The sequence below is a fragment of the Pseudophryne corroboree genome, chromosome 3, assembly GCF_028390025.1.
Source record: "Pseudophryne corroboree isolate aPseCor3 chromosome 3, aPseCor3.hap2, whole genome shotgun sequence".
NCBI lineage: Eukaryota > Metazoa > Chordata > Amphibia > Anura > Myobatrachidae > Pseudophryne > Pseudophryne corroboree.
The window spans coordinates 331,602,719-331,626,311 of NC_086446.1; the positions used below are offsets into that span (position 1 = coordinate 331,602,719).

General features: G+C 32.7%; 19 non-coding genes across 19 annotated transcripts; all 19 read left to right on the plus strand.

Moving 5' to 3' along the window:
- The first annotated feature begins 2,090 nt into the window (after window positions 1-2,090).
- TRNAP-AGG (transfer RNA proline (anticodon AGG)) lies at window positions 2,091-2,162 on the plus strand. Its single transcript has one exon. It is a non-coding gene; the product is annotated as a tRNA-Pro (tRNA).
- An 849-nt stretch (window positions 2,163-3,011) lies between these two features.
- Window positions 3,012-3,083, plus strand: TRNAP-AGG (transfer RNA proline (anticodon AGG)). The gene has a single exon. It is a non-coding gene; the product is annotated as a tRNA-Pro (tRNA).
- Window positions 3,084-3,930: 847 nt separating this feature from the next.
- Window positions 3,931-4,002, plus strand: TRNAP-AGG (transfer RNA proline (anticodon AGG)). The gene has a single exon. It is a non-coding gene; the product is annotated as a tRNA-Pro (tRNA).
- An 850-nt stretch (window positions 4,003-4,852) lies between these two features.
- Window positions 4,853-4,925, plus strand: TRNAL-AAG (transfer RNA leucine (anticodon AAG)). The gene has a single exon. It is a non-coding gene; the product is annotated as a tRNA-Leu (tRNA).
- Window positions 4,926-6,681: 1,756 nt separating this feature from the next.
- Window positions 6,682-6,753, plus strand: TRNAP-AGG (transfer RNA proline (anticodon AGG)). Its single transcript has one exon. It is a non-coding gene; the product is annotated as a tRNA-Pro (tRNA).
- Window positions 6,754-7,602: 849 nt separating this feature from the next.
- Window positions 7,603-7,674, plus strand: TRNAP-AGG (transfer RNA proline (anticodon AGG)). Its single transcript has one exon. It is a non-coding gene; the product is annotated as a tRNA-Pro (tRNA).
- An 848-nt stretch (window positions 7,675-8,522) lies between these two features.
- On the plus strand, window positions 8,523-8,594 carry TRNAL-AAG (transfer RNA leucine (anticodon AAG)). Its single transcript has one exon. It is a non-coding gene; the product is annotated as a tRNA-Leu (tRNA).
- Window positions 8,595-9,440: 846 nt separating this feature from the next.
- On the plus strand, window positions 9,441-9,512 carry TRNAP-AGG (transfer RNA proline (anticodon AGG)). The gene has a single exon. It is a non-coding gene; the product is annotated as a tRNA-Pro (tRNA).
- Window positions 9,513-10,349: 837 nt separating this feature from the next.
- On the plus strand, window positions 10,350-10,421 carry TRNAP-AGG (transfer RNA proline (anticodon AGG)). The gene has a single exon. It is a non-coding gene; the product is annotated as a tRNA-Pro (tRNA).
- An 851-nt stretch (window positions 10,422-11,272) lies between these two features.
- On the plus strand, window positions 11,273-11,345 carry TRNAL-AAG (transfer RNA leucine (anticodon AAG)). Its single transcript has one exon. It is a non-coding gene; the product is annotated as a tRNA-Leu (tRNA).
- An 842-nt stretch (window positions 11,346-12,187) lies between these two features.
- Window positions 12,188-12,259, plus strand: TRNAP-AGG (transfer RNA proline (anticodon AGG)). Its single transcript has one exon. It is a non-coding gene; the product is annotated as a tRNA-Pro (tRNA).
- An 840-nt stretch (window positions 12,260-13,099) lies between these two features.
- TRNAP-AGG (transfer RNA proline (anticodon AGG)) lies at window positions 13,100-13,171 on the plus strand. The gene has a single exon. It is a non-coding gene; the product is annotated as a tRNA-Pro (tRNA).
- An 839-nt stretch (window positions 13,172-14,010) lies between these two features.
- On the plus strand, window positions 14,011-14,082 carry TRNAP-AGG (transfer RNA proline (anticodon AGG)). Its single transcript has one exon. It is a non-coding gene; the product is annotated as a tRNA-Pro (tRNA).
- An 849-nt stretch (window positions 14,083-14,931) lies between these two features.
- On the plus strand, window positions 14,932-15,003 carry TRNAP-AGG (transfer RNA proline (anticodon AGG)). The gene has a single exon. It is a non-coding gene; the product is annotated as a tRNA-Pro (tRNA).
- Window positions 15,004-16,416: 1,413 nt separating this feature from the next.
- On the plus strand, window positions 16,417-16,488 carry TRNAP-AGG (transfer RNA proline (anticodon AGG)). The gene has a single exon. It is a non-coding gene; the product is annotated as a tRNA-Pro (tRNA).
- An 837-nt stretch (window positions 16,489-17,325) lies between these two features.
- On the plus strand, window positions 17,326-17,397 carry TRNAP-AGG (transfer RNA proline (anticodon AGG)). Its single transcript has one exon. It is a non-coding gene; the product is annotated as a tRNA-Pro (tRNA).
- Window positions 17,398-19,155: 1,758 nt separating this feature from the next.
- TRNAP-AGG (transfer RNA proline (anticodon AGG)) lies at window positions 19,156-19,227 on the plus strand. Its single transcript has one exon. It is a non-coding gene; the product is annotated as a tRNA-Pro (tRNA).
- A 2,640-nt stretch (window positions 19,228-21,867) lies between these two features.
- Window positions 21,868-21,939, plus strand: TRNAP-AGG (transfer RNA proline (anticodon AGG)). Its single transcript has one exon. It is a non-coding gene; the product is annotated as a tRNA-Pro (tRNA).
- Window positions 21,940-22,777: 838 nt separating this feature from the next.
- TRNAP-AGG (transfer RNA proline (anticodon AGG)) lies at window positions 22,778-22,849 on the plus strand. Its single transcript has one exon. It is a non-coding gene; the product is annotated as a tRNA-Pro (tRNA).
- The last annotated feature ends 744 nt before the right edge of the window (window positions 22,850-23,593 follow it).

Genomic DNA, 23,593 nt, shown 5'->3' on the forward strand with positions numbered 1-23,593 from the left:
AATAATTTGAGTTTTACTTTAAAAATGGTAAAATCTGAATAAGAAATTATTTAACTTGTGGCTTGTTGGTCTGGGTGTATGATTTTTGCTTTGGGTGCAAAAGGCCCCAGATTCATATCCTGGATAAGCCTGTTTTCTCAGGTTCTTTAAAAGTGCTTAGTTCTATTATCTGATAGTATTTTAAAATACTTACTAATGTATTCTAACAGTTTCACTTCCAATTTCATTAGTATACATGAAAAAAGCTTAAACAGTTGGCTCATTGGTCTAGGGATATGATTCTCGCTTAAGGTGCGAGAGGTCCCGGGTTCAAATCCAGGACGAGCTCAGGTTCTTTTAAATCCCATGGTTCCATTATCTGATTGATGTCAAAAGCATCAAGTGAATTTTGCTTTTGAAAATCCATCAAAAAATATATACTTATGCATATTTAGTAAACTGTCAACCATTTGGTGGTATATTGGGTATACTGTAGATTCCATTTTGTCTAAGTAATCTTGAGTGGCTTCAAAGAAGTCTCATTTTGACAAATTAAAAACTGTCAAAAAGGAAATTACAGGTTTTTCTCTTACCTTGCTTTTTTCTAAGAAACAATGAGTGGCTTAAAAGAATAGGCTCTTTTTGACAAACAAAAAGGTCAACAATTAATTGCAGGTTTTTTGTTTTTTTCTTTCTTCTTTGTCTGTATGCATAAGTTGCACACAGTATGAGACAAGTCTTAGGTTCCAACTATCAGAAAAGTTAAAACTCTATAGGAACCCCTAAATCTTGGCACTGAACTTTCCAAATATGCATACTTGGACAAAAATTTACCTTAAGGAAACATTTTAGCTTTGCTACCAATACATTTTTAAATTGTTATGGTATTTTTAAAATGTAAAATCTTTTTTTTCCAGCTTATTGCATTTTTTTATTACATAATTTGAGTTTTACTTTAAAAATGGTAAAATCTGAATAAGAAATTATTTAGCTTGTGGCTTGTTGGTCTGGGTGTATGATTTTTGCTTTGGGTGGAAAAGGCCCCAGTTTCATATCCTGGATGAGCCTGTTTCCTCAGGTTCTTTTAAAGTGCTTAGTTCTATTATCTGATAGTATTTTAAAATACTTACTAATGTATTCCAACAGTTTCACTTCCAATTTCATTAGTATACATGAAAATGCATGAACAGTTGGCTAGTTGGTCTAAGGGTATGATTCTCGCTTAGTGTGCGAGAGGTTCTGGGTTCAAATCCCGGATGAGCCCATCTTCTCAGGTTCTTTTAAATCCCATGGTTCCATTATCTGATTGATGTCAAAAGCATCAAGTGAATTTTGCTTTTGAAAATCCATCAAAAATATATACTTATGCATATTTAGTAAACTGTCATCCATTTGGTGGTATATTGGGTATACTGTAGATTCCATTTTGTCTAAGTAATCTTGAGTGGCTTCAAAGAAGTCTCATTTTGACAAATTAAAAACTGTCAAAAAGGAAATTACAGGTTTTTCTCTTGCCTTGCTTTTTTCTAAGAAACAATGAGTGGCTTAAAAGAATAGGCTCTTTTTGACAAACAAAAAGGTCAACAATTAATTGCAGGTTTTTGTTTTTTTCATTCTTCTTGGTCTGTATGCATAAGTTGCACACAGTATGAGACAAGTCTTAGGTTCCAACTATCAGAAAAGTTAAAACTCTATAGGAGCCCCTAAATCTTGGCACTGAACTTTCCAAATATGCATACTTGGACAAAAATAAACCTTAAGAAACATTTTAGCTATGCTACCAATACATTTTTAAATTGTTATGGTATTTTTAAAATGTAACATCTTTTTTTCCAGCTTATTGCATTTTTTTATTAAATAATTTGAGTTTTACGTTAAAAATTGTAAAATCTGAATAAGAAATTATTTAGCTTGTGGCTTGTTGGTCTGGGTGTATGATTTTTGCTTTGGGTGGAAAAGGCCCCAGGTTCATATCCTGGATTAGCCTGTTTTCTCAGGTTCTTTAAAAGTGCTTAGTTCTATTATCTGATAGTATTTTAAAATACTTACTAATGTATTCCAACAGTTTCACTTCCAATTTCATCAGTATACATGAAAATGCATGAACAGTTGGCTCGTTGGTCTAGGGGTATGATTCTCGCTTAGGGTGCAAGAGGTCCCGGGTTCAAATCCTGGACGAGCCCATCGTCTCAGGTTCTTTTAAATTCCATGGTTCCATTATCTGATTGATGTCAAAAGCATCAAGTGAATTTTGCTTTTGCCAATCCATCAAAAAAGTATATACTTAAGCATATTTAGTAAACTGTCAAACATTTGGTGGTATATTGGGTATACTGTAGATTCCACTTTGTCTAAGTAACCTTGAGTTGCTTCAAAGAAGTCTCATTTTGACAAATAAAAAACTGTCAAAATGAAATTACAGGTTTTTATCTTACCTTGCTTTTTTCTAAGAAACAATGAGTGGCTTAAAAGAATAGGCTCTTTTTGACAAACAAAAAGGTCAACAATTAATTGCAGGTTTTTGTTTTTTTCTTTCTTCTTGGTCTGTATGCTTAAGTTGCACACAGTATGAGACAAGTCTTAGGTTCCAACTATCAGAAAAGTTCAAACTCTATAGGAACCCCTAAATCTTGGCACTGAACTTTCCAAATATGCATACTTGGACAAAAATTTACCTTAAGGAAACATTTTAGCTATGCTACCAATACATTTTTAAATTGTTATGGTATTTTTAAAATGTAACATCTTTTTTTCCAGCTTATTGCATTTTTTTATTAAATAATTTGAGTTTTACTTTAAAAATGGTAAAATCTGAATAAGAAATTATTTAGCTTGTGGCTTGTTGGTCTGGGTGTATGATTTTTGCTTTGAGTGGAAAGGGCACCAGGTTCATATCCTGGATTAGCCTGTTTTCTCAGGTTCTTTAAAAGTGCTTAGTTCTATTATCTGATAGTATTTTAAAATACTTACTAATGTATTCCAAAAGGTTCACTTCCAATTTCATTAGTATGCATCAAAATGCATGAACAGTTGGCTCGTTGGTCTGGGGGTATGATTCTCGCTTAGGGTGCGAGAGGTCCCGGGTTCAAATCCTGGACGAGCCCATCTTCTCAGATTCTTTTAAATCCCATGGTTCCATTATCTGATTGATGTCAAAAGCATCAAGTGAATTTTGCTTTTGAAAATCCATAAAAAAATATATACTTATGCATATTTAGTAAACTGTCAACCATTTGGTGGTATATTGGGTATACTGTAGATTCCATTTTGTCTAAGTAATCTTGAGTGGCTTCAAATGAGTCTCATTTTGACAAATTAAAAACTGTCAAAATGAAATTACAGGTTTTTCTCTTACCTTGCTTTTTTCTAAGAAACAATGAGTGGCTTCAAAGAATAGGCTCTTTTTGACAAACAAAAAGGTCAACAATTAATTGCAGGTTTTTGTTTTTTTCTTTCTTCTTGGTCTGTATGCATAAGTTGCACACAGTATGAGACAAGTCTTAGGTTCCAACTATCAGAAAAGTTCAAACTCTATAGGAACCCCTAAATCTTGGCACTGAACTTTCCAAATATGCATACTTGGTCAAAAATTTACCTCAAGGAAACATTTTAGCTATGCTACCAATACATTTTTAAATTGTTATGGTATTTTTAAAATGTAACATCTTTTTTCCAGCTTATTGCATTTTTTTATTAAATAATTTGAGTTTTACTTTAAAAATGGTAAAATCTGAATAAGAAATTATTTAACTTGTGGCTTGTTGGTCTGGGTGTATGATTTTTGCTTTGGGTGCAAAAGGCCCCAGATTCATATCCTGGATAAGCCTGTTTTCTCAGGTTCTTTAAAAGTGCTTAGTTCTATTATCTGATAGTATTTTAAAATACTTACTAATGTATTCCAAAAGGTTCACTTCCAATTTCATTAGTATGCATCAAAATGCATGAACAGTTGGCTCGTTGGTCTGGAGGTATGATTCTCGCTTAGGGTGCGAGAGGTCCCGGGTTCAAATCCCGGACGAGCCCATCTTCTCATGTTCTTTTAAATCCCATGGTTCCATTATCTGATTGATGTCAAAAGCATCAAGTGAATTTTGCTTTTGCCAATCCATCAAAAAAGTATATACTTAAGCATATTTAGTAAACTGTCAAACATTTGGTGGTATATTGGGTATACTGTAGATTCCACTTTGTCTAAGTAACCTTGAGTGGCTTCAAAGAAGTCTCATTTTGACAAATAAAAAACTGTCAAAATGAAATTACAGGTTTTTCTCTTACCTTGCTTTTTTCTAAGAAACAATGAGTGGCTTAAAAGAATAGGCTCTTTTTGACAAACAAAAAGGTCAACAATTAATTGCAGGTTTTTGTTTTTTCTTTCTTCTTGGTCTGTATGCTTAAGTTGCACACAGTATGAGACAAGTCTTAGGTTCCAACTATCAGAAAAGTTCAAACTCTATAGGAACCCCTAAATCTTGGCACTGAACTTTCCAAATATGCATACTTGGACAAAAATTTACCTTAAGGAAACATTTTTGCTATGCTACCAATACATTTTTAAATTGTTATGGTATTTTTAAAATGTAACATCTTTTTTTCCAGCTTATTGCATTTTTTTATTAAATAATTTGAGTTTTACTTTAAAAATGGTAAAATCTGAATAAGAAATTTTTAGCTTGTGGCTTGTTGGTCTGGGTGTATGATTTTTGCTTTGAGTGGAAAAGGCCCCAGGTTCATATCCTGGATAAGCCTGTTTTCTTAGGTTCTTTTAAAAGTGCTTAGTTCTATTATCTGATAGTATTTTAAAATACTTACTAATGTATTCTAACAGTTTCACTTCCAATTTCATTAGTATACATGAAAAAAAGCATATACAGTTGGCTCGTTGGTCTAGGGGTATGATTCTCGCTTAAGGTGCGAGAGGTCCCGGGTTCAAATCCAGGACGAGCTCAGGTTCTTTTAAATCCCATGGTTCCATTATCTGATTGATGTCAAAAGCATCAAGTGAATTTTGCTTTTGAAAATCCATCAAAAAATATATACTTATGCATATTTAGTAAACTGTCAACCATTTGGTGGTATATTGGGTATACTGTAGATTCCATTTTGTCTAAGTAATCTTGAGTGGCTTCAAAGAAGTCTCATTTTGACAAATTAAAAACTGTCAAAAAGGAAATTACAGGTTTTTCTCTTACCTTGCTTTTTTCTAAGAAACAATGAGTGGCTTAAAAGAATAGGCTCTTTTTGACAAACAAAAAGGTCAACAATTAATTGCAGGTTTTTGTTTTTTTCTTTCTTCTTTGTATGCATAAGTTGCACACAGTATGAGACAAGTCTTAGGTTCCAACTATCAGAAAAGTTAAAACTCTATAGGAACCCCTAAATCTTGGCACTGAACTTTCCAAATATGCATACTTGGACAAAAATTTACCTAAAGGAAACATTTTAGCTTTGCTACCAATACATTTTTAAATTGTTATGGTATTTTTAAAATGTAAAATCTTTTTTTTCCAGCTTTTTGCATTTTTTTATTACATAATTTGAGTTTTACTTTAAAAATGGTAAAATCTGAATAAGAAATTATTTAGCTTGTGGCTTGTTGGTCTGGGTGTATGATTTTTGCTTTGGGTGGAAAAGGCCCCAGTTTCATATCCTGGATGAGCCTGTTTCCTCAGGTTCTTTTAAAGTGCTTAGTTCTATTATCTGATAGTATTTTAAAATACTTACTAATGTATTCCAACAGTTTCACTTCCAATTTCATTAGTATACATGAAAATGCATGGACAGTTGGCTAGTTGGTCTAAGGGTATGATTCTCGCTTAGTGTGCGAGAGGTTCTGGGTTCAAATCCCGGACGAGCCCATCTTCTCAGGTTCTTTTAAATCCCATGGTTCCATTATCTGATTGATGTCAAAAGCATCAAGTGAATTTTGCTTTTGAAAATCCATCAAAAATATATACTTATGCATATTTAGTAAACTGTCATCCATTTGGTGGTATATTGGGTATACTGTAGATTCCATTTTGTCTAAGTAATCTTGAGTAGCTTCAAAGAAGTCTCATTTTGACAAATTAAAAACTGTCAAAAAGGAAATTACAGGTTTTTCTCTTGCCTTGCTTTTTTCTAAGAAACAATGAGTGGCTTAAAAGAATAGGCTCTTTTTGACAAACAAAAAGGTCAACAATTAATTGCAGGTTTTTGTTTTTTTCATTCTTCTTGGTCTGTATGCATAAGTTGCACACAGTATGAGACAAGTCTTAGGTTCCAACTATCAGAAAAGTTAAAACTCTATAGGAGCCCCTAAATCTTGGCACTGAACTTTCCAAATATGCATACTTGGACAAAAATAAACCTTAAGAAACATTTTAGCTATGCTACCAATACATTTTTAAATTGTTATGGTATTTTTAAAATGTAACATCTTTTTTTCCAGCTTATTGCATTTTTTTATTAAATAATTTGAGTTTTACTTTAAAAATGGTAAAATCTGAATAAGAAATTATTTAGCTTGTGGCTTGTTGGTCTGGGTGTATGATTTTTGCTTTGGGTGGAAAAGGCCCCTGGTTCATATCCTGGATTAGCCTGTTTTCTCAGGTTCTTTAAAAGTGCTTAGTTCTATTATCTGATAGTATTTTAAAATACTTACTAATGTATTCCAACAGTTTCACTTCCAATTTCATCAGTATACATGAAAATGCATAAACAGTTGGCTCGTTGGTCTAGGGGTATGATTCTCGCTTAGGGTGCGAGAGGTCCCGGGTTCAAATCCTGGACGAGCCCATCGTCTCAGGTTCTTTTAAATCCCATGGTTCCATTATCTGATTGATGTCAAAAGCATCAAGTGAATTTTGCTTTTGAAAATCCATAAATAAATATATACTTATGCATATTTAGTAAACTGTCTACCATTTGGTGGTATATTGGGTATACTGTAGATTCCATTTTGTCTAAGTAATCTTGAGTGGCTTCAAAGAAGTCTCATTTTGACAAATTAAAAACTGTCAAAATGAAATTACAGGTTTTTCTCTTACCTTGCTTTTTTCTAAAAAAACAATGAGTGGCTTCAAAGAATAGGCTCTTTTTGACAAACAAAAAGGTCAACAATTAATTGCAGGTTTTTGTTTTTTTCTTTCTTCTTGGTCTGTATGCATAACTTGCACACAGTATGAGACAAGTCTTAGGTTCCAACTATCAGAAAAGTTCAAACTCTATAGGAACCCCTAAATCTTGGCACTGAACTTTCCAAATATGCATACTTGGACAAAAATTTACCTTAAGGAAACATTTTAGCTATGCTACCAATACATTTTTAAATTGTTATGGTATTTTTAAAATGTAACATCTTTTTTTCCAGCTTATTGCATTTTTTTATTAAATAATATGAGTTTTACTTTAAAAATGGTAAAATCTGAATAAGAAATTATTTAGCTTGTGGCTTGTTGGTCTGGGTGTATGATTTTTGCTTTGGGTGCAAAAGGCCCCAGGTTCATATCCTGGATGAGCCTGTTTTCTTAGGTTCTTTAAACGTGCTTAGTTCTATTATCTGATAGTATTTTAAAATACTTACTAATGTATTCCAACAGGTTCACTTCCAATTTCATTAGCATGTATCAAAACACCTGAACAGTTGGCTCGTTGGTCTAGGGGTATGATTCTCGCTTAGGGTGCGAGAGGTCCCGGGTTCGAATCCTGGACGAGCCCATCTTCTCAGGTTCATTTAAATCCCATGGTTCCATTATCTGATTGATGTCAAAAGCATCAAGTGAATTTTTCTTTTGCCAATCCATCAAAAAAGTATATACTTAATCATATTTAGTAAACTGTCATCCATTTGGTGGTATATTGGGTATACTGTAGATTCCATTTTGTCTAAGTAATCTTGAGTGGCTTCAAAGAAGTCTCATTTTGACAAATTAAAAACTGTCAAAAAGGAAATTACAGGTTTTTCTCTTGCCTTGCTTTTTTCTAAGAAACAATGAGTGGCTTAAAAGAATAGGCTCTTTTTGACAAACAAAAAGGTCAACAATTAATTGCAGGTTTTTGTTTTTTTCATTCTTCTTGGTCTGTATGCATAAGTTGCACACAGTATGAGACAAGTCTTAGGTTCCAACTATCAGAAAAGTTAAAACTCTATAGGAGCCCCTAAATCTTGGCACTGAACTTTCCAAATATGCATACTTGGACAAAAATAAACCTTAAGAAACATTTTAGCTATGCTACCAATACATTTTTAAATTGTTATGGTATTTTTAAAATGTAACATCTTTTTTTCCAGCTTATTGCATTTTTTATTAAATAATTTGAGTTTTACTTTAAAAATGGTAAAATCTGAATAAGAAATTATTTAGCTTGTGGCTTGTTGGTCTGGGTGTATGATTTTTGCTTTGGGTGGAAAAGGCCCCAGGTTCATATCCTGGATTAGCCTGTTTTCTCAGGTTCTTTAAAAGTGCTTAGTTCTATTATCTGATAGTATTTTAAAATACTTACTAATGTATTCCAACAGTTTCACTTCCAATTTCATCAGTATACATGAAAATGCATGAACAGTTGGCTCGTTGGTCTAGGGGTATGATTCTCGCTTAAGGTGTGAGAGGTCCCGGGTTCAAATCCAGGACGAGCCCATCGTCTCAGGTTCTTTTAAATCCCATGGTTCCATTATCTGATTGATGTCAAAAGCATCAAGTGAATTTTGCTTTTGAAAATCCATCCAAAAATATATACTTATGCATATTTAGTAAACTGTCAACCATTTGGTGGTATATTGGGTATACTGTAGATTCCATTTTGTCTAAGTAATCTTGAGTGGCTTCAAAGAAGTCTCATTTTGACAAATTAAAAACTGTCAAAATGAAATTACAGGTTTTTCTCTTACCTTGCTTTTTTCTAAGAAACAATGAGTGGCTTAAAAGAATAGGCTCTTTTTGACAAACAAAAAGGTCAACAATTAATTGCAGGTTTTTGTTTTTTTCATTCTTCTTGGTCTGTATGCATAAGTTGCACACAGTATGAGACAAGTCTTAGATTCCAACTATCAGAAAAGTTAAAACTCTATAGGAGCCCCTAAATCTTGGCACTGAACTTTCCAAATATGCATACTTGGACAAAAATAAACCTTAAGGAAACATTTTAGCTATGCTACCAATACATTTTTAAATTGTTATGGTATTTTTAAAATGTAACATCTTTTTTCCAGCTTATTGCATTTTTTATTAAATAATTTGAGTTTTACTTTAAAAATGGTAAAATCTGAATAAGAAATTATTTAGCTTGTGGCTTGTTGGTCTGGGTGTATGATTTTTGCTTTGAGTGGAAAAGGCACCAGGTTCATATCCTGGATAAGCCTGTTTTCTCAGGTTCTTTAAAAGTGCTTAGTTCTATTATCTGATAGTTTTTTAAGATACTTACTAATGTATTCCAACAGTTTCACTTCCAAATTCATTAGTATACATGAATAAACATGAACAGTTGGCTCGTTGGTCTAGGGGTATGATTCTTGCTTAGGGTGCGAGAGGTCCCGGGTTCAAATCCCGGACGAGCCCATCTTCTCAGGTTCTTTTAAATCCAATGGTTCCATTATCTGATTGATGTCAAAAGCATCAAGTGAATTTTGCTTTTGAAAATCCATCAAAAAATATATACTTATGCATATTTAGTAAACTGTCAACCATTTGGTGGTATATTGGGTATACTGTAGATTCCATTTTGTCTAAGTAACCTTAAGTGGCTTCAAGAAGTCTTATTTTGACAAATAAAAAACTGTCAAAATGAAATTACAGGTTTTTCTCTTACCTTGCTTTTTTCTAAGAAACAATGAGTGGCTTAAAAGAATAGGCTCTTTTTGACAAACAAAAAGGTCAACAATTAATTGAAGGTTTTTTTTTCTTTCTTCTTGGTCTGTATGCTTAACTTGCACACAGTATGAGACAAGTCTTAGGTTCCAACTATCAGAAAAGGTCAAACTCTATAGGAACCCCTAAATCTTGGCACTGAACTTTCCAAATATGCATACTTGGACAAAAATTTACCTTAAGGAAACATTTTAGCTATGCTACCAATACATTTTTAAATTGTTATGGTATTTTTAAAATGTAACATCTTTTTTTCCAGCTTATTGCATTTTTTTATTAAATAATTTGAGTTTTACTTTAAAAATTGTAAAATCTGAATAAGAAATTATTTGGCATTTTGGTCTGGGTGTATGATTTTTGCTTTGGGTGGAAAAGGCCCCAGGTTCATATCCTGGATTAGCCTGTTTTCTCAGGTTCTTTAAAAGTGCTTAGTTCTATTATCTGATAGTATTTTAAAATACTTACTAATGTATTCCAACAGTTTCACTTCCAATTTCATTAGTATACATGAAAAATGCATGAACAGTTGGCTCGTTGGTCTAGGGGTATGATTCTCGCTTAGGGTGCGAGAGGTCCCGGTTTCAAATCCCGGACGAGCCCATCTTCTCAGGTTCTTTTAAATCCCATGGTTCCATTATCTGATTGATGTCAAAAGCATCAAGTGAATTTTGCTTTTGAAAATCCATCAAAAAATATATACTTATGCATATTTAGTAAACTGTCAACCATTTGGTGGTATATTGGGTATACTGTAGATTCCATTTTGTCTAAGTAATCTTGAGTGGCTTCAAAGAAGTCTCATTTTGACAAATGAAAAACTGTCAAAAAGGAAATTACAGGTTTTTCTCTTACCTTGCTTTTTTCTAAGAAACAATGAGTGGCTTAAAAGAATAGGCTCTTTTTGACAAACAAAAAGGTCAACAATTAATTGCAGGTTTTTGTTTTTTTCTTTCTTCTTTGCCTGTATGCATAAGTTGCACACAGTATGAGACAAGTCTTAGGTTCCAACTATCAGAAAAGTTCAAACTCTATAGGAACCCCTAAATCTTGGCACTGAACTTTCCAAATATGCATACTTGGACAAAAATTTACCTTAAGGAAACATTTTTGCTATGCTACCAATACATTTTTAAATTGTTATGGTATTTTTAAAATGTAACATCTTTTTTTCCAGCTTATTGCATTTTTTTATTAAATAATTTGAGTTTTACTTTAAAAATGGTAAAATCTGAATAAGAAATTTTTTAGCTTGTGGCTTGTTGGTCTGGGTGTATGATTTTTGCTTTGAGTGGAAAAGGCCCCAGGTTCATATCCTGGATAAGCCTGTTTTCTTAGGTTCTTTTAAAAGTGCTTAGTTCTATTATCTGATAGTATTTTAAAATACTTACTAATGTATTCTAACAGTTTCACTTCCAATTTCATTAGTATACATGAAAAAAGCATAAACAGTTGGCTCGTTGGTCTAGGGGTATGATTCTCGCTTAAGGTGCGAGAGGTCCCGGGTTCAAATCCAGGACGAGCTCAGGTTCTTTTAAATCCCATGGTTCCATTATCTGATTGATGTCAAAAGCATCAAGTGAATTTTGCTTTTGAAAATCCATCAAAAAATATATACTTATGCATATTTAGTAAACTGTCAACCATTTGGTGGTATATTGGGTATACTGTAGATTCCATTTTGTCTAAGTAATCTTGAGTGGCTTCAAAGAAGTCTCATTTTGACAAATTAAAAACTGTCAAAAAGGAAATTACAGGTTTTTCTCTTACCTTGCTTTTTTCTAAGAAACAATGAGTGGCTTAAAAGAATAGGCTCTTTTTGACAAACAAAAAGGTCAACAATTAATTGCAGGTTTTTGTTTTTTTCTTTCTTCTTTGTCTGTATGCATAAGTTGCACACAGTATGAGACAAGTCTTAGGTTCCAACTATCAGAAAAGTTAAAACTCTATAGGAACCCCTAAATCTTGGCACTGAACTTTCCAAATATGCATACTTGGACAAAAATTTACCTTAAGGAAACATTTTAGCTTTGCTACCAATACATTTTTAAATTGTTATGGTATTTTTAAAATGTAAAATCTTTTTTTTCCAGCTTATTGCATTTTTTTATTACATAATTTGAGTTTTACTTTAAAAATGGTAAAATCTGAATAAGAAATTATTTAGCTTGTGGCTTGTTGGTCTGGGTGTATGATTTTTGCTTTGGGTGGAAAAGGCCCCAGTTTCATATCCTGGATGAGCCTGTTTCCTCAGGTTCTTTTAAAGTGCTTAGTTCTATTATCTGATAGTATTTTAAAATACTTACTAATGTATTCCAACAGTTTCACTTCCAATTTCATTAGTATACATGAAAAATGCATGAACAGTTGGCTCGTTGGTCTAGGGGTATGATTCTCGCTTAGGGTGCGAGAGGTCCCGGTTTCAAATCCCGGACGAGCCCATCTTCTCAGGTTCTTTTAAATCCCATGGTACCATTATCTGATTGATGTCAAAAGCATCAAGTGAATTTTGCTTTTGAAAATCCATCAAAAAATATATACTTATGCATATTTAGTAAACTGTCAACCATTTGGTGGTATATTGGGTATACTGTAGATTCCATTTTGTCTAAGTAATCTTGAGTGGCTTCAAAGAAGTCTCATTTTGACAAATGAAAAACTGTCAAAAAGGAAATTACAGGTTTTTCTCTTGCCTTGCTTTTTTCTAAGAAACAATAAGTGGCTTAAAAGAATAGGCTCTTTTTGACAAACAAAAAGGTCAACAATTAATTGCAGGTTTTTGTTTTTTTCATTCTTCTTGGTCTGTATGCATAAGTTGCACACAGTATGAGACAAGTCTTAGGTTCCAACTATCAGAAAAGTTCAAACTCTATAGGAGCCCCTAAATCTTGGCACTGAACTGTCCAAATATGCATACTTGGACAAAAATAAACCTTAAGAAACATTTTAGCTATGCTACTAATACATTTTTAAATTGTTATGGTATTTTTTAAATGTAACATCTTTTTTTCCAGCTTATTGCATTTTTTATTAAATAATTTGAGTTTTATTTTAAAAATTGTAAAATCTGAATAAGAAATTATTTGGCTTTTTGGTCTGGGTGTATGATTTTTGCTTTGGGTGGAAAAGGCCCCAGGTTCATATCCTGGATTAGCCTGTTTTCTCAGGTTCTTTAAAAGTGCTTAGTTCTATTATCTGATAGTATTTTAAAATACTTACTAATGTATTCCAACAGTTTCACTTCAAATTTCATTAGTATACGTGAAAATGCACGAACAGTTGGCTCATTGGTCTAGGGGTATGATTCTCTCTTAGGGTGCGAGAGGTCCCGGGTTCAAATCCCGGATGAGCCCATCTTCTCAGGTTCTTTTAAATCCCATGGTTCCATTATCTGATTGATGTCAAAAGCATCAAGAGAATTTTGCTTTTGAAAATCCATCAAAAAATATATACTTATGCATATTTAGTAAACTGTCAACCATTTGGTGGTATATTGGGTATACTGTAGATTCCATTTTGTCTAAGTAATCTTGAGTGGCTTCAAAGAAGTCTCATTTTGACAAATGAAAAACTGTCAAAAAGGAAATTACAGGTTTTTCTCTTACCTTGCTTTTTTCTAAGAAACAATGAGTGGCTTAAAAGAATAGGCTCTTTTTGACAAACAAAAAGGTCAACAATTAATTGCAGGGTTTTTTTTTTCTTTCTTCTTGGTCTGTATGCTTAAATTGCACACAGTATGAGACAAGTCTTAGGTTCCAACTATCAGAAAAGGTCAAACTCTATAGGAACCCCTAAATCTTGGCACTGAACTTTCCAAATATGCATACTTGGACAAAAATTTACCTTAAGGAAACATTTTAGCTATGCTACCAATACATTTTTAAATTGTTATGGTATTTTTTAAATGTAACATCTTTTTTTCCAGCTTATTGCATTTTTTATTAAATAATTTGAGTTTTATTTTAAAAATTGTAAAATCTGAATAAGAAATTATTTGGCTTTTTGGTCTGGGTGTATGATTTTTGCTTTGGGTGGAAAAGGCCCCAGGTTCATATCCTGGATTAGCCTGTTTTCTCAGGTTCTTTAAAAGTGCTTAGTTCTATTATCTGATAGTATTTTAAAATACTTACTAATGTATTCCAACAGTTTCACTTCAAATTTCATTAGTATACGTGAAAATGCACGAACAGTTGGCTCATTGGTCTAGGGGTATGATTCTCTCTTAGGGTGCGAGAGGTCCCGGGTTCAAATCCCGGATGAGCCCATCTTCTCAGGTTCTTTTAAATCCCATGGTTCCATTATCTGATTGATGTCAAAAGCATCAAGTGAATTTTGCTTTTGAAAATCCATCAAAAAATATATACTTATGCATATTTAGTAAACTGTCAACCATTTGGTGGTATATTGGGTATACTGTAGATTCCATTTTGTCTAAGTAATCTTGAGTGGCTTCAAAGAAGTCTCATTTTGACAAATGAAAAACTGTCAAAAAGGAAATTACAGGTTTTTCTCTTACCTTGCTTTTTTCTAAGAAACAATGAGTGGCTTAAAAGAATAGGCTCTTTTTGACAAACAAAAAGGTCAACAATTAATTGCAGGTTTTTGTTTTTTTCTTTCTTCTTTGTCTGTATGCATAAGTTGCACACAGTATGAGACAAGTCTTAGGTTCCAACTATCAGAAAAGTTAAAACTCTATAGGAACCCCTAAATCTTGGCACTGAACTTTCCAAATATGCATACTTGGACAAAAATTTACCTTAAGGAAACATTTTAGCTTTGCTACCAATACATTTTTAAATTGTTATGGTATTTTTAAAATGTAACATCTTTTTTTCCAGCTTATTGCATTTTTTTATTACATAATTTGAGTTTTACTTTAAAAATGGTAAAATCTGAATAAGAAATTATTTAGCTTGTGGCTTGTTGGTCTGGGTGTATGATTTTTGCTTTGGGTGGAAAAGGCCCCAGTTTCATATCCTGGATGAGCCTGTTTCCTCAGGTTCTTTAAAAGTGCTTAGTTCTATTATCTGATAGTATTTTAAAATACTTACTAATGTATTCCAACAGTTTCACTTCCAAATTCATTAGTATACATGAAAAAGCATGAACAGTTGGCTCGTTGGTCTAGGGGTATGATTCTTGTTTAGGGTGCGAGAGGTCCTGGGTTCAAATCCCGGACGAGCCCATCTTCTCAGGTTCTTTTAAATCCAAAGGTTCCATTATCTGATTGATGTCAAAAGCATCAAGTGAATTTTGCTTTTGCCTATACATCAAAAAAGTATATACTTATGCATATTTAGTAAACTGTCAACCATTTGGTGGTATATTGGGTATACTGTAGATTCCATTTTGTCTAAGTAATCTTGAGTTTCTACAAAGAAGTCTCATTTTGACAAATAAAAAACTGTCAAAATGAAATTACAGGTTTTTCTCTTACCTTGCTTTATTCTAAGAAACAATGAGTGGCTTAAAAGAATAGGCTCTTTTTGACAAACAAAAAGGTCAACAATTAATTGCAGGTTTTTGTTTTTTTCTTTCTTCTTGGTCTGTATGCTTAAGTTGCACACAGTATGAGACAAGTCTTAGGTCCCAACTATCAGAAAAGTTCAAACTCTATAGGAACCCCTAAATCTTGTCACTGAACTTTTCAAATATGCATACTTGGACAAAAATTTACCTCAAGGAAACATTTTAGCTATGCTACCAATCCTTGCTTAGGGTGCGAGAGGTTCCGGGTTCAAATCCCGGACGAGCCCATCTTCTCAGGTTCTTTTAAATCCCATGGTTCCATTATCTGATTGATGTCAAAAGCATCAAGTGAATTTTGCTTTTGAAAATCCATCAAAAATATATACTTATGCATATTTAGTAAACTGTCATCCATTTGGTGGTATATTGGGTATACTGTAGATTCCATTTTGTCTAAGTAACCTTGAGTGGCTTCAAGAAGTCTCATTTTGACAAATAAAAAACTGTCAAAATGAAATTACAGGTTTTTCTCTTACCTTGCTTTTTTCTAAGAAACAATGAGTGGCTTAAAAGAATAGGCTCTTTTTGACAAACAAAAAGGTCAACAATTAATTGCAGGTTTTTTTTTTCTTTCTTCTTGGTCTGTATGCTTAAATTGCACACAGTATGAGACAAGTCTTAGGTTCCAACTATCAGAAAAGGTCAAACTCTATAGGAACCCCTAAATCTTGGCACTGAACTTTCCAAATAAGCATACTTGGACAAAAATAAACCTTAAGGAAACATTTTAGCTATGCTACCAATACATTTTTAAATTGTTATGGTATTTTTAAAATGTAACATCTTTTTTCCAGCTTATTGCATTTTTTTATTAAATAATTTGAGTTTTACTTTAAAAATGGTAAAATCTGAGTAAGAAATTATTTAGCTTGTGGCTTGTTGGTCTGGGTGTATGATTTTTGCTTTGAGTGGAAAAGGCACCAGGTTCATATCCTGGATAAGCCTGTTTTCTCAGGTTCTTTAAAAGTGCTTAGTTCTATTATCTGATAGTATTTTAAAATACTTACTAATGTATTCTAACAGTTTCACTTCCAAATTCATTAGTATACATGAATAAGCATGAACAGTTGGCTCGTTGGTCTAGGGGTATGATTCTTGCTTAGGGTGCGAGAGGTTCCGGGTTCAAATCCCGGACGAGCCCATCTTCTCAGGTTCTTTTAAATCCAATGGTTCCATTATCTGATTGATGTCAAAAGCATCAAGTGAATTTTGCTTTTGAAAATCCATCAAAAAATATATACTTATGCATATTTAGTAAACTGTCAACCATTTGGTGGTATATTGGGTATACTGTAGATTCCATTTTGTCTAAGTAACCTTGAGTGGCTTCAAGAAGTCTCATTTTGACAAATAAAAAACTGTCAAAATGAAATTACAGGTTTTTCTCTTACCTTGCTTTTTTCTAAGAAACAATGAGTGACTTAAAAGAATAGGCTCTTTTTGACAAACAAAAAGGTCAACAATTAATTGCAGGTTTTTTTTTTCTTTCTTCTTGGTCTGTATGCTTAAATTGCACACAGTATGAGACAAGTCTTAGGTTCCAACTATCAGAAAAGGTCAAACTCTATAGGAACCCCTAAATCTTGGCACTGAACTTTCCAAATATGCATACTTGGACAAAAATTTACCTTAAGGAAACATTTTAGCTATGCTACCAATACATTTTTAAATTGTTATGGTATTTTTAAAATGTAACATCTTTTTTTCCAGCTTATTGCATTTTTTTATTAAATAATTTGAGTTTTATTTTAAAAATTGTAAAATCTGAATAAGAAATTATTTGGCTTTTTGGTCTGGGTGTATGATTTTTGCTTTGGGTGGAAAAGGCCCCAGTTTCATATCCTGGATGAGCCTGTTTCCTCAGGTTCTTTAAAAGTGCTTAGTTCTATTATCTGATAGTATTTTAAAATACTTACTAATGTATTCCAACAGTTTCACTTCCAAATTCATTAGTATACATGAATAAGCATGAACAGTTGGCTCGTTGGTCTAGGGGTATGATTCTTGCTTAGGGTGCGAGAGGTCCCGGGTTCAAATCCTGGATGAGCCCATCTTCTCAGGTTCTTTTAAATCCAAAGGTTCCATTATCTGATTGATGTCAAAAGCATCAAGTGAATTTTGCTTTTGCCTATACATCAAAAAAGTATATACTTATGCATATTTAGTAAACTGTCAACCATTTGGTGGTATATTGGGTATACTGTAGATTCCATTTTGTCTAAGTAATCTTGAGTGGCTTCAAAGAAGTCTCATTTTGACAAATGAAAAACTGTCAAAAAGGAAATTACAGGTTTTTCTCTTACCTTGCTTTTTTCTAAGAAACAATGAGTGGCTTAAAAGAATAGGCTCTTTTTGACAAACAAAAAGGTCAACAATTAATTGCAGGTTTTTGTTTTTTTCTTTCTTCTTGGTCTGTATGCTTAAGTTGCACACAGTATGAGACAAGTCTTAGGTCCCAACTATCAGAAAAGTTCAAACTCTATAGGAACCCCTAAATCTTGTCACTGAACTTTTCAAATATGCATACTTGGACAAAAATTTACCTTAAGGAAACATTTTAGCTATGCTACCAATCCTTTTTTAATTTGTTATGGTATTTTTAAAATGTAACATCTTTTTTCCAGCTTATTGCATTTTTTTATTAAATAATTTGAGTTTTACTTTAAAAATGGTAAAATCTGAATAAGAAATTATTTAGCTTGTGGCTTGTTGGTCTGGGTGTATGATTTTTGCTTTGAGTGGAAAAGGCACCAGGTTCGTATCCTGGATAAGCCTGTTTTCTCAGGTTATTTAAAAGTGCTTAGTTCTATTATCTGATAGTATTTTAAAATACTTACTAATGTATTCCAACAGTTTCACTTCCAATTTCATTAGTATACATGAAAATGCATGAACAGTTGGCTCGTTGGTCTAGGGGTATGATTCTCGCTTAGGGTGCGAGAAGTCCAGGGTTCAAATCTCAGACGAGCCCATCGTCTCAGGTTCTTTTAAATCCAATGGTTCCATTATCTGATTGATGTCAAAAGCATCAAGTGAATTTTGCTTTTGAAAATCCATCAAAAAATATATACTTATGCATATTTAGTAAACTGTCAACCATTTGGTGGTATATTGGGTATACTGTAGATTCCATTTTGTCTAAGTAACCTTGAGTGGCTTCAAGAAGTCTCATTTTGACAAATAAAAAACTGTCAAAATGAAATTACAGGTTTTTCTCTTACCTTGCTTTTTTCTAAGAAACAATGAGTGGCTTAAAAGAATAGGCTCTTTTTGACAAACAAAAAGGTCAACAATTAATTGCAGGTTTTTTTTTTCTTTTTTCTTGGTCTGTATGCTTAAATTGCACACAGTATGAGACAAGTCTTAGGTTCCAACTATCAGAAAAGGTCAAACTCTCTAGGAACCCCTAAATCTTTGCACTGAACTTTCCAAATATGCATACTTGGACAAAAATTTACCTTAAGGAAACATTTTAGCTATGCTACCAATACATTTTTAAATTGTTATAGTATTTTTAAAATGTAACATCTTTTTTTCCAGCTTATTGCATTTTTTTATTAAATAATTTGAGTTTTATTTTAAAAATTGTAAAATCTGAATAAGAAATTATTTGTCTTTTTGGTCTGGGTGTATGATTTTTGCTTTGGGTGGAAAAGGCCCCAGGTTCATATCCTGGATTAGCCTGTTTTCTCAGGTTCTTTAAAAGTGCTTAGTTCTATTATCTGATAGTATTTTAAAATACTTACTAATGTATTCCAACAGTTTCACTTCAAATTTCATTAGTATACGTGAAAATGCACGAACAGTTGGCTCATTGGTCTAGGGGTATGATTCTCTCTTAGGGTGCGAGAGGTCCCGGGTTCAAATCCCGGATGAGCCCATCTTCTCAGGTTCTTTTAAATCCCATGGTTCCATTATCTGATTGATGTCAAAAGCATCAAGTGAATTTTGCTTTTGAAAATCCATCAAAAAATATATACTTATGCATATTTAGTAAACTGTCAACCATTTGGTGGTATATTGGGTATACTGTAGATTCCATTTTGTCTAAGTAATCTTGAGTGGCTTCAAAGAAGTCTCATTTTGACAAATGAAAAACTGTCAAAAAGGAAATTACAGGTTTTTCTCTTACCTTGCTTTTTTCTAAGAAACAATGAGTGGCTTAAAAGAATAGGCTCTTTTTGACAAACAAAAAGGTCAACAATTAATTGCAGGTTTTTGTTTTTTTCTTTCTTCTTTGTCTGTATGTATGCATAAGTTGCACACAGTATGAGACAAGTCTTAGGTTCCAACTATCAGAAAAGTTAAAACTCTATAGGAACCCCTAGATCTTGGCACTGAACTTTCCAAATATGCATACTTGGACAAAAATTTACCTTAAGGAAACATTTTAGCTTTGCTACCAATACATTTTTAAATTGTTATGGTATTTTTAAAATGTAACATCTTTTTTTCCAGCTTATTGCATTTTTTTATTACATAATTTGAGTTTTACTTTAAAAATGGTAAAATCTGAATAAGAAATTATTTAGCTTGTGACTTGTTGGTCTGGGTGTATGATTTTTGCTTTGGGTGGAAAAGGCCCCAGTTTCATTTCCTGGATGAGCCTGTTTCCTCAGGTTCTTTAAAAGTGCTTAGTTCTATTATCTGATAGTATTTTAAAATACTTACTAATGTATTCCAACAGTTTCACTTCCAAATTCATTAGTATACATGAATAAGCATGAACAGTTGGATAGTTGGTCTAGGGGTATGATTCTTGTTTAGTGTGCGAGAGGTCCTGGGTTCAAATCCCGGACGATCCCATCTTCTCAGGTTCTTTTAAATCCAAAGGTTCCATTATCTGATTGATGTCAAAAGCATCAAGTGAATTTTGCTTTTGCCTATACATCAAAAAAGTATATACTTATGCATATTTAGTAAACTGTCAACCATTTGGTGGTATATTGGGTATACTGTAGATTCCATTTTGTCTAAGTAATCTTGAGTTTCTTCAAAGAAGTCTCATTTTGACAAATAAAAAACTGTCAAAATGAAATTACAGGTTTTTCTCTTACCTTGCTTTTTTTCTAAGAAACAATGAGTGGCTTAAAAGAATAGGCTCTTTTTAACAAACAAAAAGGTCAACAATTAATTGCACACAGTATGGGACAAGTCTTAGGTTCCAACTATCAGAAAAGGTCAAACTCTATAGGAACCCCTAAATCTTGGCACTGAACTTTCCAAATATGCATACTTGGACAAAAATTTACCTTAAGGAAACATTTTAGCTATGCTACCAATACATTTTTAAATTGTTATGGTATTTTTAAAATGTAACATCTTTTTTTCCAGCTTATTGCATTTTTTTATTAAATAATTTGAGTTTTATTTTAAAAATTGTAAAATCTGAATAAGAAATTATTTGGCTTTTTGGTATGGGTGTATGATTTTTGCTTTGGGTGGAAAAGGCCCCAGGTTCATATCCTGGATTAGCCTGTTTTCTCAGGTTCTTTAAAAGTGCTTAGTTCTATTATCTGATAGTATTTTAAAATACTTACTAATGTATTCCAACAGTTTCACTTCCAATTTCATCAGTATACATGAAAATGCATGAACAGTTGGCTCGTTGGTCTAGGGGTATGATTCTCGCTTTGGGTGCGAGAGGTCCGGTGTTCAAATCCTGGACGAGCCCATCGTCTCAGGTTCTTTTAAATCCCATGGTTCCATTATCTGATTGATGTCAAAAGCATCAAGTGAATTTTGCTTTTGAAAATCCATCCAAAAATATATACTTATGCATATTTAGTAAACTGTCAACCATTTGGTGGTATATTGGGTATACTGTAGATTCCATTTTGTCTAAGTAATCTTGAGTGGCTTCAAAGAAGTCTCATTTTGACAAATTAAAAACTGTCAAAATGAAATTACAGGTTTTTCTCTTACCTTGCTTTTTTCTAAGAAACAGTGAGTGGCTTAAAAGAATAGGCTCTTTTTGACAAACAAAAAGGTCAACAATTAATTGCAGGTTTTTGTTTTTTTCATTCTTCTTGGTCTGTATGCATAAGTTGCACACAGTATGAGACAAGTCTTAGATTCCAACTATCAGAAAAGTTAAAACTCTATAGGAGCCCCTAAATCTTGGCACTGAACTTTCCAAATATGCATACTTGGACAAAAATAAACCTTAAGGAAACATTTTAGCTATGCTACCAATACATTTTTAAATTGTTATGGTATTTTTAAAATGTAACATCTTTTTCCAGCTTATTGCATTTTTTTATTAAATAATTTGAGTTTTACTTTAAAAATGGTAAAATCTGAGTAAGAAATTATTTAGCTTGTGGCTTGTTGGTCTGGGTGTATGATTTTTGCTTTGAGTGGAAAAGGCACCAGATTCATATCCTGGATAAGCCTGTTTTCTCAGTTTCTTTATAAGTGCTTAGTTCTATTATCTGATAGTATTTTAAAATACTTACTAATGTATTCTAACAGTTTCACTTCCAAATTCATTAGTATACATGAATAAGCATGAACAGTTGGCTCGTTGGTCTAGGGGTATGATTCTTGCTTAGGGTGCGAGAGGTTCCGGGTTCAAATCCCGGACGAGCCCATCTTCTCAGGTTCTTTTAAATCCAATGGTTCCATTATCTGATTGATGTCAAAAGTATCAAGTGAATTTTGCTTTTGAAAATCCATCAAAAAAGTATATACTTATGCATATTTAGTAAACTGTCAACCATTTGGTGGTATATTGGGTATACTGTAGATTCCATGTTGTCTAAGTAACCTTGAGTGGCTTCAAGAAGTCTCATTTTGACGAATAAAAAACTGTCAAAATGAAATTACAGGTTTTTCTCTTACCTTGCTTTTTTCTAAGAAACAATGAGTGGCTTAAAAGAATAGGCTCTTTTTGACAAACAAAAAGGTCAACAATTAATTGCAGGTTTTTTTTTTCTTTTTTCTTGGTCTGTATGCTTAAATTGCACACAGTATGAGACAAGTCTTAGGTTCCAACTATCAGAAAAGGTCAAACTCTCTAGGAACCCCTAAATCTTTGCACTGAACTTTCCAAATATGCATACTTGGACAAAAATTTACCTTAAGGAAACATTTTAGCTATGCTACCAATACATTTTTAAATTGTTATAGTATTTTTAAAATGTAACATCTTTTTTTCCAGCTTATTGCATTTTTTTATTAAATAATTTGAGTTTTATTTTAAAAATTGTAAAATCTGAATAAGAAATTATTTGTCTTTTTGGTCTGGGTGTATGATTTTTGCTTTGGGTGGAAAAGGCCCCAGGTTCATATCCTGGATTAGCCTGTTTTCTCAGGTTCTTTAAAAGTGCTTAGTTCTATTATCTGATAGTATTTTAAAATACTTACTAATGTATTCCAACAGTTTCACTTCAAATTTCATTAGTATACGTGAAAATGCACGAACAGTTGGCTCATTGGTCTAGGGGTATGATTCTCTCTTAGGGTGCGAGAGGTCCCGGGTTCAAATCCCGGATGAGCCCATCTTCTCAGGTTCTTTTAAATCCCATGGTTCCATTATCTGATTGATGTCAAAAGCATCAAGTGAATTTTGCTTTTGAAAATCCATCAAAAAATATATACTTATGCATATTTAGTAAACTGTCAACCATTTGGTGGTATATTGGGTATACTGTAGATTCCATTTTGTCTAAGTAATCTTGAGTGGCTTCAAAGAAGTCTCATTTTGACAAATGAAAAACTGTCAAAAAGGAAATTACAGGTTTTTCTCTTACCTTGCTTTTTTCTAAGAAACAATGAGTGGCTTAAAAGAATAGGCTCTTTTTGACAAACAAAAAGGTCAACAATTAATTGCAGGTTTTTGTTTTTTTCTTTCTTCTTTGTCTGTATGTATGCATAAGTTGCACACAGTATGAGACAAGTCTTAGGTTCCAACTATCAGAAAAGTTAAAACTCTATAGGAACCCCTAAATCTTGGCACTGAACTTTCCAAATATGCATACTTGGACAAAAATTTACCTTAAGGAAACATTTTAGCTTTGCTACCAATACATTTTTAAATTGTTATGGTATTTTTAAAATGTAACATCTTTTTTTCCAGCTTATTGCATTTTTTTATTACATAATTTGAGTTTTACTTTAAAAATGGTAAAATCTGAATAAGAAATTATTTAGCTTGTGACTTGTTGGTCTGGGTGTATGATTTTTGCTTTGGGTGGAAAAGGCCCCAGTTTCATTTCCTGGATGAGCCTGTTTCCTCAGGTTCT